Source organism: Pan paniscus, chromosome 6, assembly GCF_029289425.2.
Source record: "Pan paniscus chromosome 6, NHGRI_mPanPan1-v2.0_pri, whole genome shotgun sequence".
Taxonomy (NCBI): domain Eukaryota; kingdom Metazoa; phylum Chordata; class Mammalia; order Primates; family Hominidae; genus Pan; species Pan paniscus.
The window spans coordinates 86,197,333-86,215,966 of NC_073255.2; the positions used below are offsets into that span (position 1 = coordinate 86,197,333).

General features: G+C 41.1%; 1 protein-coding gene across 13 annotated transcripts in view; it reads right to left on the minus strand.

Moving 5' to 3' along the window:
* Nucleotides 1-18,634, minus strand: part of AUTS2 (activator of transcription and developmental regulator AUTS2) — a 1,193,236-nt gene that overhangs the window by 1,087,291 nt on the left and 87,311 nt on the right. The window lies entirely within an intron of this gene.

An 18,634-nucleotide genomic window follows, 5' to 3' on the forward strand; every position in this document is an offset into this window, starting at 1 on the left:
TTAGGAATACCTAACACCTATACATTTCCAAGTCTGCAAAGAAAAAGGGTAGGAGACAGTCTAGGCATAGAAGACATAAGGAGGCCGGGCACAATGGCTCACGCCTGTAATCCCAACACTGTGGGAGGCCGAGGCAGGCAGAGAGCTTGAGCTGACGAGTTTGAGACTAGCATAGGCAACACGGTGAAACCCCGTCTCTACAAAAAGTACAAAAATTAGCCGGGCATGGTGGTGTGCACCTGTAGTCCCAGCTACTGGGGAGGCTGAGGTGAGAGGATCACTTGAGCCTGGGAGGTTGAGGCTGCAGTGAGTTGTGATTGTGCCACTGCACTCCAGCCTGGGTGACAGAACAAGACCCTGCCTCAAAAAGAAAAAAAGAAAGAAAACATACAAGGAAAGCACAGAGACATGAAAGCAGGAAACTGAGTCAGAATATCAAAATACTGAATATGAATCTCAGCTCTAACACAAGGTATATGACCTTGGGCAAATGACAAAACTCTTTGATCCTGTATTGAATAGTGTAATCAGACAATGCTTGTCGAGGCACCTGAATTGTCCCTACTACTGCAGGGTGGCTACTGGTTATATTTTATTTGTATTGAGAATAGCAGATAGTCCTGTGGCCTGGACCACAAGACAAAGTAAGCCTGAAAATTAGGCTATAATGGTATTTTAGAGGCCGGGTGCCGTGGCTCATGCCTGTACTTTGGGAGGCCGAGATGGGCGGATCACGAGGTCAGAAGATCAAGACCATCCTGGTTAGCACGATGAAATCCCGTCTCTACTAAAAATACAAAAAAATTAGCCAGGCGTGGTGGCAGGCGCCTGTAATCCCAGCTACTCGGGAGGCTGAGGCAGGAGAATGGTGTGAACTTGGGAGGCGGAGCTTGCAGTGAGCAGAGATCGCACCACCGCACTCCAGCCTGGGCGACAGAGTGAGACTCCGTCTCAAAAAAAAAAAAATTGTATTTTAGAGGCAGACTGTAGAGAGCATAATATGGCATACTAAGGAGTTCAGAAAACAGTGTATCCTATGGACAACATGAAGTCTCTGAAGGTTTTTAGAACCCAGTTCAACAGCAGAGTTTGGGATTTCTGAAAGACCACTGTGATAGCACTGTAAACAGCTGGGAGAGAGGAAATGAAGTCAGGGTGACAAGTCAGGGGGCAAATGCAAGTGACAGAGCCAGAGAAAAGGATGACAGAGAGGAGAGGATGGAGTCAAGGTAAAGCTCAGAAGCACAGCAGCCAGGACGTTGTGACCTCCCAAGATGAAACTTGTTTCTAAAAGAAAATGACCAAGGACTTAATTAAATTAACTAGCCAGGTTACTATTTTCACATTCTAGAAACACTGCCCTGCTTAATTAACTTATATTCTAATTCATTTACATACATGCATTTTAAAAAGCTAGCAAAACATGACCAAACAGACTAGCACTCTTGACCAATAAACAATCTCTTTAAAGAGCCAAACAACTGCAGAGAGCTTTTATTTTTAGCATTTAACATCTCTGATATTTACTGAAGTTTATAGTTCCTCTTCCCTGGGAGCTATTTTATTGTTTAAGTGGACTGTATTAATATTCGTACTTCCACCCTGACCAAACCAGCAGATGAGAGCAAACAGCTTCCTCTGACTCTTCAACCTGCTGCTATTTTCATACCTAGCCTACTCTAAAAGTATAATGATCAGCTCTAAATCTAGGCTTGAAGGCAGAGTACTAAAGGCCAGTACAACATTTACATTTCTCTCAGGCTGAGGCATGGAAATTCAGTGACAAATCAATTTTTTTCTTTTACAAAGTGGTGGATATTCAGGCATTTAAGAAGAAGCAGTGCAGGTGTGAGGAGATCCAAAAGGAGATGCTGAGGATATCCTTCCATGAGTCATCTTAATAGCTCTGCCAATTTTTATACTACTTATCAGGCCAATAAAGTAGACCCAGTCAAGGGCTGGGGGAGGCTAAACAAGTTGTAGACAGGCCTCTGGGCTTGCACAGCAGCAAACCACAGATTAAAATTACTCAGGAGTCCTGCACAGAAGTAATGATTCCCCCTACCATGCATGCCACCTGCCCCTGCACACACCTATGAAAACGTCCACCCTCCACTTTCACAGGCATTCTCTGTGCCTCCTGTACTAGCCTTTAACACTGTTTTTATACTGTTGGTGCAAAAGTAACCATGGTTTTTGCCACTGAAATTGCCATTGAAAGTAATGGCAAAAACTTCAATTCAATAAATGTTTAGTGAATGGCACATTAATCACATAAGCCGAGAACCCAAAGGAGGATCTTGGAGAGCCTCTGCACTAGAGCAATGCTTCCAAACATTGAACATGCAGACCAATGACTTGGAGATCTTGTTAAAATACACATTCTTGAACTGCACCCACTGGAGATTCTGATTCAGTAAGTCTAGGGTAGGAGTCCCCAAATCTGCATTTCTAACAAGATCCCAGGTGGTGCTGATGTTGCTGATCCACACTAGCTCTGCCTAGAATAACCTCCTACCCAAAGCAGAAATCACCCCAGAAGTGCAATTCTTAGAAATAGCATGTAGTAACCACTGCCCCCATGATGAAAGCTCACACACACAAGGCAGCCCAGTCCTCTTCCAGTCAGAGAACTACTACGAAGTCCTCCTATATATATACTAAGTATCCTGGATTTCAAATGACTGCCCTACAGACCCTAAGTATGTACCTTTCACAGACTTCTCACTGACCTTCTTTCAAATCACTCATTCATTTTCCTTCCTTCTCACCCTGCCTCTGCCTTTTCTCCTTATCCTTGCACAACCAGAACCACATCTGAATACTAAACTACAGCCCTTTTATTTGTGTTTCCCAGGAAGATATTGCAGAAAAACTGCCTGCTTCTGAATACAGGTTTTCCCTCTCTGAATCTATGTACCTACTTTCCCCAAAATGAGCTCCTTCCTTACCAGCAACTAATCAATCCCCAGAAGACCACACATGAGCATCCAAGGGGAACTGTCTACCCTCTCCATTGAGCTGCTTCCAGCACCACATTGACCTCTCGAAGTCCCTCACAAGCACATCAATGTTTTCATTAGTCAAATAAAGAGGATGCACTGATCTCATGTTTCTTCTAGCTCTGATGCCCTAGAAGTATGTGATCTGAACCTAGGGACAATTGGCAACTATTCCAGGTTTCTCTTTTGCCGACATACTCTTCTCTTTCTTGCTAGTACTGGTTATTTCACTCAAGAGACCAGAGGGAAGCACGTGGAGATTCAGAGTCAGGAGACCTGGACTCAAACCCCAACTCCACCACCAAGGAGCTGTATGGCATTGGGAGAATCAGATAACCTATTTGACTCCCCATCTCTTCAGTTGTAAACTGGAGATAATAATACCTCAAGCTCTTTTATGAGACTGAGATAAAATAAAATACATAAAATGTTTCCCAAACTGCAAAATGCTACAGAAATGCTAATTAGCATCAATGCTGATAATATCCCTCATCCTTATTTCACTTACGAATGGCTCCCAGTTCTAACAGTTCCCCCTTTCACAATGCATATCCTCGTCACCCCAGTCAAAGGAGAGTGACCTCACATTCTTTTGTATTCTCAAAGTATACTGGGGATGGCAATGACGACAACCAGCCTTGCGTTTATAGGCACTTGTGCTCAGGCTGCAAGGCACGAGGGCTCCTTGCAGCATCTTACACATCATCTTGTTTAGAGTCTGGCACTTGCTGAGCACTCAAATACTGGCTGAATGAATGGCATTTCAGTTAGTAGGTTAAGTGCCTCACAAGGTAAAGAATAGAGGAAGAAGAAAGGTTAATCAACAAAAGTCAAATGCAACATAACCCACTATTTTATTGCATGGCCTCTGAAACTACTGCCCTGTACGACTTTTCGGCCAGTATTTATTGAGCACTTACAATGTTCTAGGCCTGTACCAAGCACTTTACATGTCTCATCACATTTAATCTTCACAACTACTAGATGAGGCAGGTACTGTTCTAATCCCTATTTTATAAACAGGGAGAGTGAGGTACAAAGAGGTTAGGTAACTTGTCCGAGGTGACACATCTAGCAGTGGCAAAGCAGGAATCTGAATCCACAAGGTTTTATTCCAGAGCCAGTATTCTTAACTTCCAGGCTATGTGGACCCTTACAGGACACAAAGCTTCAAGGCATGTCTCTATCTGGGAAAGCATTTCTGCCTCCACATTTTAGCTCCTTACTCCAAGAACCAATTAACAGGACAGAATGACAGCCTGAAGCTCCAGAAAAATTATAGCTACTCATCCTCTCGATTAGCATGTGGGGCAGAGAGGATGCAAAACCACCAAATATTTAATGTGCTCGAAACTTGGTCTATGAAAGATTCAGTCACTTGAAAACCACATTTATTATTGGAAGTAAATCTCAAGAAATACAAACTTGAGGCAAGGTTTTCACTTCAATAACCTTTCTAGTTAATAATTGATACTAGTAAAAGAAGAATAATGGAAGATGGGCTCTGAATTATATGCCTCATAATGGAGGCTAGTCAGAAGCTCAGCAGAATTTCCCAAGTCTGTCACTCCATATGGAAAATCCCCAGAGGCAGCCAGGAGTCGTGAATTGGATGTGCATCCTTATTTGGGCTGACAAACCTATGACAAGCCACAGAATTCCAGGAGACCTGTCCTTCCTCAAACCATCTAACCCAATTAACGAACTAATGAGGGCATAAGAAAAGAAAAAAAAAAAATCCCCGTAATCTTTGCAACTTTTTGGTAAGTCTATAAGTATTCCAAAATAGCTTCTTTTAAAAATTAAAAAAAATAGCAATAATCAAATAGAAAAAACAGGAAAGAAATATAACCAGACTGTTGATGACACAAAAGGAAATACTATCAGATCTTGGACATAGTAAATAATGCTCAACATTACTCATAATAAGAAATGCAAATTGAAACCACTTTGAGATACCAATTTTCTCCTATCAGATTGGCAAAAATTCAAAAGTTTAACACCACCACCCTGTTGACAAGACTGCGGGGAAATCTCTACTCTTAAACAGATGGGAATATAAATTAGTACGACCTCTACAGAGGGATTTAGCAGTGACTATCAAAATTACAAATGCACATTCACTGTAACAATTTCACTTCTGGGAATTTATCCTACAATTGAACACACACCCAGGATGAAATGCCATATGATCAAGATTATTCACTGTATGCCTGTAATCCCAGCACTTTGGGAGGCCGAGGCGGGCAGATCACTTGAGGTCAGGAGTCTGAGACAAGCCTGGCCAACATGGCGAAACCCCGTCTTTACTAAATATACAAAAATTAGCCAGGTGTGGCGGCGGGCACCTGTAATTCCAGCTACTCAGGAGGCTGAGGCAGAAGAATCACTTGAACCTGAGAGGCAGAGGTTGCAGTGAGCCGAGATTGTGCCACTGCACTCCAGCCTGGGCAAGAGTGAGATTCTGTCTCAGGAAAAAAAAAACAAAAAACATTATCACTGCAGCATCACTTGTAAGAGCAAAAGATTGTAAATAACCAAAGTGTCAGACAGGTTAAGTAAATTATGGTACAGCTATACAATGAAATATTAAGCAGCTATAAAAAGGAATAAGGAAGCTCTCTCTGTAGTGAGATGGAATGATCTCCAAGATATATTGGTAACTACAAAACAGCAAGATGCAGAACAGCGCTTATAGTATGCTAAATATGGTATAACAAAGGGCAGAAAAAGCGAGAGCATACACAAATAGGAGAGTACACACACTATTTAAGAAATTACAAAAGATGTAATAGAGACTAATAAAGTAGTTATAAAAGCCTGAAGAATGGGACACATAGGTCCAGGGATGAGAGTGAGACATTCCTCTATATACTTCTTAATACAATTTTGCTTTTGGGATCATATTAATATATTACCTACTCAGAAATGAACAATAATAAGATACCAGCAAAAATGCCCATCAATCCCATGAATGACAGGATCAATCTTTGCTTTTAACTCTACATAGTTATATTATTCAAGAATTATAAGTGACCAGTCTCCAAATTCTTTTTCTATTGCTTCCTATGACACACCTCGCCATATATATTCCTAGGAGATAAACACCAATTTAATATGAACCAAAAGAGTATAATCATAAACAGGAGAATGTAAACATAGGAAAAAATATATAGTCAAAGTTATATATGACATTGGGAAATCTATCTTACCTCCTATGTTAGATGATCTGTGCTACTGTTTCCTTCCCATACATACCCACCCCTTATCTTTAACCTTCCCCTCCCCAAGTGCAGATAGTCAAGAACTCAGCAGTTTTAGCACTTAAAAGTTCAAAACTTATTTGTGAGTAAATTTGAACCCAAAAGCATGAATAAAAATCTCAAAATACAACCTAGTGTGAAAATTTGACATGTTGGCAGATGCTGACCCAAATTGACTCGGCAACACATTATCTCCAATGGGATCACTCATATGTTTCTTGTGTTAAGTCTAAGGCTGTGTGCACTGTGAGGTCATTAAAGCAGACCACGGGCATGTGTGGTATCTTGCAGGAAAGCAGGCAGAATAAAGAGGCAGCCTATGACATCAGTGATCCTACTAAGAAGGAACCCCCAGGCTCACAGATAATAACATTAAATGGTAGACAGGCTGCCACTCAGCAGGTAAGTACTTTTTAAAAACCCTTTGGTAGACAAGTCATCAAAGCCCAGCTCAACAAAATACTATCTAGGGAAAATTATTTGCTTTTCTACTAGATCAATAAGTAGCAAATAAGGTTAGAGACTAGAAATGAGCAATCAATAAAATAGGGAAAGCACCATAACCTGTCACTGGTTTTGGCCACATCCTTCATTCCTGTCTACAGGTTTTCACAAAGAGAGGAGAGACAACTACTATGTCACTCAATTTTTCGCATATACACACCTAACATTTTATTGTGCTTAAAATTATGGGACCATTATTAATGGCCAAGACACTCCATATCAGATCACCACTGGAGAAAAACTTGCCCTAGAGAGTTCTAGGTATAAATTGAGTTATACATAGATGTATTTTACCCAAAGTCCCTGCTCAAGCTTAGGATAACAGGAGTTTCTAAAAGTAACATCCTGTTCTCCCTTCTCTTTGTCTTCAGGTCTGTCTTAGTGTCTTAATCAGCAGAGCCATAATCTAGAAGGCTCCACTATAAACTGCTGTGTTATCACAAAATGTCTGATCTACTTGAAGAAGTGAAGGAAAAGCGGCATGCTGATCCACTACAGAAAGTTCCCATGGTACCTCATGAATTTTTTGAAGCTGTCTCATAAATCAGTTCAGCCAAGATCACTTAACTTGGTCTTGTTACAAATCCTGCTGCCACAGTGGACAGTGTCTGAAATTGTAATTTAAAAATGGAGGAAGGACTCTTCCACAAAAGCTGGGGTGGAGAGCTCACAATGCCAGTTCAGGAGTGTCTGAATACAGAGCTTGGGATGCCCAAAGTCAAGGACAAGAGGAAACTGATCTGAGCACTAACAAAATCCTAAGCTGCACAAGATTCATTTTCTTTCACTTATTTCTGTAGGTATAAAGCTAAGACAGTCTGAGAAAAAGCTCAGACTGCACCTCATAGCAAATCTAGAAAGCCTACCCCTGACATCACCACAGCACTTCTCATATTGGATCACGATTGGTGGGTTTCTTAATTTAATCCTCTCTCAACTGTGAGTTCCCCAAGGCAGAGATCATTGTGCACCTAGCTCAGTGCATGGCACCATGGATACAGTACATAAATATTTGGTGGATGTCTACTTAGAAGAGGCAATGCTTCTTGTAAAAGAAAAGGAAGCCTATACAATTCAGTTCATTTGCCCTTGGCAAAGAGGAACATAAGATCTACATCCTAAAACTGATTCTCAGAGTAAGGTCCTTGGACTAGCAGCATCAGCAATGCCTGGGGCCACATGAGAAACGCAAATTTTAAGGCCCCACCCAGGCATACTGAATCAGAAACTATGGATGAGGTCTAGCAATCTACATTTTAATAAGCCCTCCAGAAGATTGTAATGAAAAGTAAAGTTTGAGAATCATTGTCCAACAGTTTCTGTGCATACACATACGTTACAGCTTCCTAACCTATCCCTTAGAAGTGAGACAACTGAATAAGATAACTCTAAACATTTTTTAGATGTTTGGAAATAAGTTTACACACAACCATGAACCAGCTTTCCTGGTGGTGTTAATTAATTACATATGCAATGCTGGTTCAGTGGTTTTTATTAATCTGTTTCTCTCTGCTCACAGCAAAGACATACATATTTTACCAATGAAAATACAAAAGTCAAACCAACAGCTGAGACACTAGAAAAAAAATCTTTTTACAAATTGACCAGAACACATTAGAAAATTAATGTTACACAAAGTGACAAGAAGGTCAGGTTCTTAGGGCAAAATGGAGGTCATTCTGCATTTATCTCCAACTCAAACAACTAAAAGACATTCAGCAAAGATCTCATTCTCCCCACTCTGTGCATGGCTATGGTGGCCTTCTCCCAGATTATCTGCTGGTATTTCTAAAGAGCAGATCGAGATAAGAGGGTAAGAGTATTCATAGTGCTCAAAGAGGGAGGAGCAATTTTGTCACATGGAGACTTCAATGACATGTCAACAATGAGCCTAATTACCCTGCTGCTATTCTGAAAATAATTCTATACCCTTCACGTAAAAAAAAATTCTATACCCCAGTGAGTCTATTTTGGAGGGAAAACAGCCCAGCAAAGACACCCTTGGCCAGCATTAGAGAAGGCTGACGTTACTAAGGAAACTCACTTGGGGAGGAAGTGCTGAGTCTCTTGGCCTTTCCCTGAGGAGGGGTAACCAAACCAAAAAGGGAAGAACAGAGGTCCTCTTGAGCCTATGCAGCTGCTAGAGGTGCACCGAGGCTAACCTCAGGCTTCTAGAGGTGTCAAACTGCTCTGCAAAACTAAATTTGTCCTTGTGGCTAGAGAAATCGCAAAAAGAAAAGTGAATTCTCACCCATGATCTGACAGATGCATGTGCTTCACTAGCCACGAATATATTCAGATATTAAAGGGGCAGCAATTTTTAAAACTGATCATAATACATTTTCATTCAGGGCCCACAAAACAAAAATGCCACAAAGGGTGTCTTCCTATTTGTAGATGGAAAAAGAGCATTTCTTGAGTGTCAAGAAGGCCCCTTCTTGTGTTCTCCCGTAATACAGAAGCTACTGACCAAGAAACCGTGCTTAAAAATAAAGATTTTTTTTAATGTCTAATTTCCATACCCAGTTTCAAGAAATTCAAAATTAGAGTAATTTTGGTCAAAATCTGTTAGATTTATTCCTGCAGTTGTGGGAGGGGGGCATTTTTAAAATGCTTCACTAAAACAGAAAATATACAAAAGCAGGTTCTTAAAATATAGCAAAATATTATAAACAACATCAAGCCTATTAATGTCTACTATCAATCTAGTTTTAAGAGGATAGTTTTTTAAAATGGATATGAACATTTGCCCAATTAATTTTGTTTTTAAAGTGAGTATTAAAAAGCACAATATTTAGTCGAATGTGATTCAAATTCATCCAAATCAGGACCTACCCCTAATCAAATATCTGACTACAATTTTTCAAACAGTTAATAATTTTTTTGTTTTATATTTTATTAAGCTGAATAACACAATGTAGTATTTCCTCTATATGACCAACCTGAAAATATTATATTCCCTGTTACTTTGTTAGTCTATATTTATATTTTTTTAAAAATTTTTTTTCTTTTTGATACAAGAGTCTTGATCTGTTGCTCAGCCTGGAGTGCAGTGGTGCGATCACAGCTCACTGCGGCCTTGATCTCTGGGGCTCGAGCTATCCTCCCACCTTAGCCTCCAAAGTAGCTGGGACCACAGGGGTGTGCCACCACATGTGACTTTTTTTTCTTTTTTCTTTTTTTTTAGAAATGGAGTCTCACTGTGTTTCCCAAGCTGATCTCAAACTCCTGGGCTCAAGCAATCCTCCCACCTCAGCCTCCCAAAGCGCTGGGAGTACAGGCATGAGCTACCGTGCCTGGCCTGTTAATATATTTTCAGTGATTAAACAAATGATGACAAAACATAGGTTACCACGTTCTCTCCCATGGAATACCCATTTCTGTAAACACCCAAAATGTTCCAGTGGGGTTTTCCTGCTTTATAAAGCAGTACATATTTTAAACCCCTTTTACTCTTAATTTCAAAGACGTTTGGCGTTTTGCAAAGCTAGAAAAAGTAATTTTATCTCTCACTGCCATACCTACAGTCAAACTATAAATAGTAAGGCCACCTTGTAAAATTATGGATTTCAATCTACTTTCAACTTTGAGGGTCCGCATTACAACTATAATTACTTCTTTTAGATAACTCCTGTCCACTAAGCACCCAAATACAGAACAACAAAAGCCAACTTTCCACTTATGAAAACCCACAGAGTTTCATTTGTGATCTATTCTTTGTTCCTGAATAGGAACACGGTTTTGCCATGTTGCCTAGGCTGGTCTCAAACTCGTGAGCCCAAGCCATCTGCCCATCTCAGCCTCCCAAAGTGCTGGGATTACAGGTGTGAGCCACCATGGCTGGCCATAGAGCTTTTCTTATCCCCTGACTTCCTTTCCATGTCATTACGTTTTCTATTTTCACTCAGAACCCAAACTTTTTTCCCCAAACATGGCTGGGCATCAAAATCACCTGCAGATGCTATAACAGGATGTCTTAAAAGAACAGTAAAGAAAATAAAAATTATAATTTTTAAAAAGTAGAAAAAAAATTACCTGCAGGGCTTTCAAAAATTAAACATTCCTAATCCTTACCCCAACTGAGTCAGAATTTCCAGGAGTGAGACACAGAAATCCCTATTTGTTTTTAATGAATACTCAAATTTCAAAACTAGTACTTGGTAGCAGGGAATCAACAAGCAACACCTATTAGTTCCACCTAACTGCCCCAGCAACAATCACACACAAGTCTAAGGAAGCCATCACTGCAAGTAAAAATGTTTTAAGAGGAGACATCTAAATGGCAGAACAATAAGGTAAAATGAAAACCTAGTGTTGCCCATGAAATTCAGCAAATCTACCTGTAGTCTCCCATCTCCCTGCCCAATAGTGTAAAGACCACAGTAGTGGTTCCCAAGTTTTAGCAGGCATTAGAATCACCCTACACAGCGTATTAAAATTTCTGATAAGAGAATGGGGATCTCATGAATTTGCATATCTAACAAATTCCCAAGGGATGCTGCTGGTCCGATAACCATGCTTTGAGAACCACCAGGCTAAAGCAATGTCATGGAAATCAAATCTGGTGCAATTCCAGCTTTATCGCTAACTAGCTACACAACTTTGAGCAAGTCTCAAATTCTCTAAATTTTGTCTTCTCTTCTGCAGTGGGAGAGAGAGAGAGAGACAGACAGAGAGAGAGGTATGATATCACAGTATCTCCTCTACCTCCAATACTACCAGTTCTATGAAACACAAATCCCAGCTGAATGAGCACATGAAAATGCAGGAATCTTAAAGGTAAAAGAAAAGGTTCCAGTCCTTGAAACAAGCAGTCAAGTATATTAACAGCCCAAAATAACACACACATCCAGAGGCAACAAATTAGTCTTTTTTGTAGTTTTCTAAAGCCTTTGCTAATCCATATGGCCAAGAGAAAAAATTATCATGTTTCCAGAATCCCATCCTTATACAAAAAAACTTGTCATGGCATGAGTTAAATTTCCTTTTGGCACCAAGTATCTCAACTATTTGCCAAAAAAGTCCTGTGGCTTTACCTCCAGAATGGGGAAATGGGCTGCTAAGATTTACAGAATGTCCAAAATACACCAGGCGCTGACAGATGTTTTCACACTCTGTTGCTCAAGTCTCCACAACAGTATGAAATAAATAGAATCCTCACTGTACAGATGCTGAAACTGAGGCTCAGGGAATGTTAAGTAACTCACTCATGACAGAACAGGTAATTAATGACAGAGTCAAAATTTGTACTAAGCTCTATACAACTCTAAACCTCTCACTCTGTTCAAGGTGCCACAGTTTCCTCATTATTTCCATCTACCATAACACTTGAAAATGCCATGAGAGAGATCTTTTTCTCAAAATTAAGGTGAGGAAAGTTCTAGCGTGTTTATAAATTAATTTTGAGGGAAGTCTCTCGGTCAGTGCATTCCTGACCAGCCTCTTGAAAGCTGGAACCTAGAGGGGTTTCAGAAGACTGTTACATTTTTCATGTAAACCTGAAAAACAGGCTAAAATTATGTGCTTGAGCACATTCTCAGCTCACTCTAAGCAGCATAAAACCCCCTAAACAAATGGGTTGTTAGAAGATGTGGGCCAAAAGAGAACAAAGAAACCATCCCCCAAGCCCCATCCTAAACACAATCCAGATTGGTATATACCATGACTCTTTAAAATAGTCAAGTTCAAGATCATAAGCTAATCCAAGAAAGTATCTCTCCATTTCCCCTCAGGAAAAGTTGAGCACAAATTTGCATCAACTGAAGAGACAACAGATAAGAACCAAATTGAAAGACATAAGGATACAATAAATAAAAGCTATTTGTTAATGTTTTCAGGCTACTGAACTGTATATTTGATAGTTCATACATGTAAAGACTCTCTAACCTCATATTCATCCATTTCTCCAATAAAATCATCACACACGTAAGTACCAGAGCAACACTGGAAAACATTTCATATGTCTGTATTTCACAGCCCTAGCAGAAGAGTGACCTTAAAAATGGTAGGTCTTTAAAATGATAAGTGTTTCTATAAAAACTCCTCATTTCAAAAGACCACCAAAGTCTTCCAAAGGTGTGGTTATTCTCCTCCAGTCTTCGTTGCCAACCACGCAAAAAATTACGTTTGTTCTATTATCTCTACAGACTTGGGATGGCACTTGGAAAGCCAGGGGTAGGGAAGATTGCAGAGGTCACAGGTGTTCTCCTTAGTGGGCCAAATGACCACTGGCAGCACAATTCTCCCACCTCCAAAGCATATACACACAGCCCTTGTAGGCACTGGCCCCGCTGAAGCTCTCAGCTTCAAGCTCTAAGGTGCTCAGCTGGATGGCACAGTTGACAAAAACAGGGAGCTAAGGAGACCAAGACTGAGGCATCTGAAGCTTACATAGGTCAGTCTACTTGGCTCAGATCCATGGGTGGAGGCTTCATGTCTAACTTCTACATGCCTGCCAGATGCTACCTGTAAGAGACAAAAAAAAATCTATCCTCCCTACAGGAAAAAACACTTCCTGCCTTGGGTCCCACTGATGATGGCAGCAGCGGCCCATGCTGCAGCAGGGGAGGCACAGCCAGGAAGAGACAGGAGCCCCACCCCATACCAAGTTAGCAGGGTGGGAGCCCTGCACTCCTGGGCACAGCTGCAGCTGCCCAGCTGTGGCTCTGGACCCAGGCATCCCTGTGTTCTCGGGGGCCCAACTCCCATAGGCTCGGAAGTACATGCTCCCACTCCCTGGCCTCTCCCCACTCCCGGCACCTGCTCTGGTGCAGAGCAAAGTTGTGGCTGAGACCGGGCACTGCTGCGACCCAGTCAGGTGTACAGTAGCTCAGGTGATGTTGACACACCAGCCCTCTGCCACCTCGGCCCCCTCTGGACTTTGGCTGCAAACAGGTGCAGGAGGGAAGTGGAGGATGGGGGTGGGTGCTGAGGGTAGCTTGGCATGGGTCTGCAGACACCCCTCTGCACAAACAGCCTAGACACAATGGACAGCTTGTTGATGGTGGGAGGCAGACAGGTTCCTGGGTGGAAAGGGGTAGGTCCCCTGTGAAACCCCAACTTCAAGCCAGGGATGGCCTGAAGCCTAGGGGCCAGGCTGCCAGTTCCAGCTGGAGTCCGTGGCTTGGAATAAGAACTTACGGTGCTTTCTCCAGGCCCACTCATGGCCACCCATGGACCAATCACAGCACATACTTCCTCCCTTCCGAGCCCATAAAAACCCTCGGACTCAGGTAGACTCAGGCAGATGTCGGGACTACCAGCTGCAGGAAGGAGATACCCACTTTGGGTCTCCTCAACTTGTCAGGACAACCTGACTATGGAAAGCACTTACCCACTATGGGTCTCCTCTCTGCTGACAGCTGGAAACTCGTCAGGATGACCTGCTGTGGAAGGGAGCTACCCACTTCTGATCTCCTAAGAGCTCTTCTGTCACTTAAATGAAGCCCCTCTCCGCCTTGCTCACCCTCTGGTTGTCCACGTATCTCATTCTTCCTGGATGCAGGACAAAACTCGGCACCCGCTGAATAGCGGGACTGAAAGGGGTGTAACACAACCCCCACTAGCCACATTGCAGGTGACGAGAAAGAGAGAAGAGTTGCAGCCCTTCAGGAAGCCCAAACCTAGTGGCTCTACAAGCCAGGACTGTGACACCCTGTTTGGGGTTCTGTGGTTCCTGGAGTCTCCAAGCTTCCAGGTGCCACCGCATTCCCCAGTGCCCACAGTGGAAGCTGCTTGCAGTACATCTGGTCCAGCCACAGCCTCATATGGAGCTGCCCACCCCACCACAGCCAGCATGCCTGGCTGTGCCAGTGGCCGGACCCTGCACTTGCTCACACACCCCTTGCCGCTCTGCGCCTGCTCACACTTGGCAGGCATGGGATTCAGGCCGGCAGCAAAAGCTGAGCACAGCCTGCCCAGCTGAGTGGGTGGAACAAGCCCAGCAGGCCGGAGCAAAACTTGGGCAAAGGCACCATAGGCCACAGAGGTTTCCAGCTGGAAAAGTGACACCCTAAGGATCCTGTGACAGTGAGAGCAATTCATACATGGAGAATTATGTCTTCTATCCTAGAACACCAACTATATTATATGTAGGATACTCCATGAAAACAGTAACAGCCTCTATTTATTAGTCAACTACTAAGTTATGAAATATTCAAATCATGACTAATATTTACTGAGTACCTACTATGTGCCATGCACATGCTAATCTAGGAGTTATGGATACAGCAGTAACAGACCAAAAAAGTAAAATTTTAAAAATATCTCCCCTTACAAAGCTTACAATCCAGTAGAAACTTAAATAATATTCATTCAGATGGTAAAAAGTTATTTTAAATAGAAGTAAGGAGTTGGCCGGGCGCAGTGGCTCACGCCTATAATCCCAGCACTTTGGGAGGCCAAGGCAGGCAGATTACCTGAGGTCAGGAGTTCAAGACCAGCCTGGCCGACCGACATGGTGAAACCCCATCTCTACTGAAAAAAAAAAAAAAAATACAAAATTAAGCCGGGCATGGTGGCACATGCCTGTAATCCTAGCTACTCGGGAGGCTGAGGCAGGAGAATTACTTGAGCCTGGGAGATAGAGGTTGCAGTGAGTCAAGATCATGCCACTACACTCCAGCCTGGCCGACAGAGAGAGACTCTGTCTCAAATAAATAAATAAATAAATAAATAAATAAATAAAAGGCCGGGCGCGGTGGCTCACGCCTGTAATCCCAGCACTTCGGGAGGCCAAGGCGGGCAGATCACGAGGTCAGGAGTTCAAGACCAGCCTGGCCAATACGGTGAAACCCTGTCTCTACAAAAATTAGCTGGGCATGGTGGCACGCACCTGTAGTCCCAGCTACTCTGAAAGCTGAGGCAGAAGAATCGCTTGAACCCAGGAGGTGGAAGTTGCATTAAGCCAAGATCGCGCCACTGCACTCCAGCCTAGGCGACTGAGAGAGACTCCGTCTCAAAAAAAAAAAAATGAATTAATTAATTAAAAAGTAAGGAGTTAAGAGAGTCATCAGGAAGAAAAGAGGAGCTATCATGGAGAAAAGAGGTCAGGGAAAGCCTCTCTGAGGAAGTGATTTTGTGGTCAAGGTAGACACCTGACATTTACTATCAGTAGTCTTTATGAAACCCCCCAGGCAGGGATCCATATTCTACAAATGAGGAAACTAGACCTCAAGGTAGCTGAATGATTTGCCCAGGTTTATGAATGACTATAATCCACAATGCCCTTTTCATTACACAAAGGTTTCAAGACACTCGCCTTAATCTCCAAGGCAAAATCTGCACATCCCAGACAGTGCCAAAGAGGATTCATTCAGGTACAAAAAGAAAATCAAATTATCTATATGTAATTAATTTTTATCTCAATCCTTTAAACTCCTAATTTTGGAATAAAATTTACACATGTAAATATGCATATAATTTTGAAATGAACAAATATAAAATATTGATATGGACACATCATAAAAATTTCAAGATCATTTCACTAGATGGATAATGTCAAAGAAATAAACAAGGGGGTGTGGGGAAGATAGGGAGAGCTCTGTTAAAGGATACAAAACTACAGCTAAATAGGAGTAAGTTCTATTATAGTGTTCTATAGCACTGGAAGATGACTATAGTTAACAATAATATATTACGTATTGTCAAATAGCTAGAAGGAAAATACTAAATGCACCCAACAAAAAGAAATGATAAATGTTTGAGATGATGGAATGCTAATTACCCTGATCTGATCACTATACATTGTATGTATTGAACATCACTATGTACCCCATAAATATGTACGATTATATGTCAGTTAAAAAAGAAAAAAAGGAAATAAACAAACATGAACCCTCTTCCCAAGGGCAGAATATATTGTTATGCACAGCCTGTACTCTGTGAACATAATTATAAATTTCCAAGTACAAAATAAACTAGATCATAAATGTAAATCTAAGGTGCAACTTCACTGTAGAGTTGAGACATTTTATTCCAGCACCTCATTCAACCAACACACAGGCCTCCAGGGCTGAGGCCCCACACACTGATAATTATTCAGCATGCTCCCCTGACTGGGAAACCTGTTTACTCCGCACTGAAGGGAATCCACCAATTCATTTCAAATTGGTCACCAGACAACAGCTGTCAATTGGTAATAACTTTTGGTCACTCCCTACCCAGGCTGTTTAATACACATGTAAACATAAGTTTCATAAATTGTTCAAATGTGTATTTACTCAAAACACCATTATGGGTCCATCAGACTGTTACAGGCTATCAGCTAAATAACATGCATTTTTTAAAAGGCTTGGCAGCTTAATACATATTTTTACTGCTCGCATAACTCAGAAACAGCCTCAGAGTAAAACGTTTAATTTGACACATAAATAGTCCATTATATGGCCTAATCCTCTTTTGTGTTTTCAGAGAGGGAAGAAAGTGCCAGGGTATTTCAATTTGATAGGAAAAGCAAAGCAAAGGAGAAGCAAAAAAAATTATTCACACATAGCTGTTGATCTTAACTTCAGGGCCAGGTTTAAGAGGGTTGGTAAATAAAAGGGTATTTAAAAAGAAAGAGTATCTGGGTTATCATACGCGTTAGGATGACCATATTTTAAAAAGAAAGAGAGAGAAAGGTCATTATTCAGATAGTCTCCTGGATCTTAATCCTACTCAAAATGTCTAATATCATTTACCTATAAATTGATCCATTAGACTAGTGTTTCTTAACGTAAGGCTCTAGAATCACTGGTACCCACAAGAACATTTCCACAGATACTTGTTTTCTTTAATATGAGCTTTAATAAGCTAGTTACCTCAGATAAGAGAGGGGAGTCCTAAAAATCTGTATTAATAAATTAATATCAGCAAGTTAGCAAAGTATATAAAGGACTTGAAACTGGCATATCAAGAATGTCAGCTACTATACAATTATGCAAAGTGCCTACCTTGCACTTACACACACCAACAGTTAGAAAATTCTCACAATTCTCCAGAAGAATGATTTATTATCACTGTAACCTCACTGTGGTCTTAAGTCAATCACAGTTTGCATTGCTGCTATTCCTACTTTTTAAATATAAATTACTTACTTTAATTTTATCATTAGAAATTTGACTTTTTGAAAATTGTCTGTTTAATCTCATGATGCGCAGTGGTGCATATTTACAGCATTTGTTTCTGTCCTGTAATTTTCCAATAATGAGACTTGTATGTGTTATGGTTAAGATAAGAATAATCCAAATCCCCACTGCTAAAGAAGACATAGATAGAATAAGCCCAACTCCAAAAAGAGTACTTGTATAGTAAACATTCATCTGTGACTTTATAGTCTCTAAATAACTTACAATCTACTATACCAAGGTAAGTATGACAAAATTACATTTTTAAAGCTTATGGGATACTTTTATAAAACAAAATATGTATATGGTTCATATTAACATGTGCTTATCTTGATGCTGGATGGTATAGGTGAGATAAGGAGCTTCCGTCCCACCTAAGTGGGTTAAGACCAAAAAAGCTGAAAATCACCACTCATGACCAGTGGTTTTTAATGTTTTCTGGATCAGAGCCACTGCTGAGAATCTGACAAAAGCTATATTCTATAGAAAAAAAGGTAGTCATGCATTAAAATTTGCAACCCGGGCCATGTTTCTTAATTCTTAGAAGCCTTTATACAGCATACCCAAATTACTTATGTCAAGACAATTTTGTAATATTACTTTTCTATAGTATTTTGAAAACAACAGAATTTTAAGTTCCTCAAAAACATTCAACTTTTTGAAACTGCTTATGACTCCTTGGAAACTGCAAATCTCTCGTCATTCTTAAACAATATTCTTGAGGTCCCTAAACCCAGTGTGTTAAGAACCCCCAGTCCCA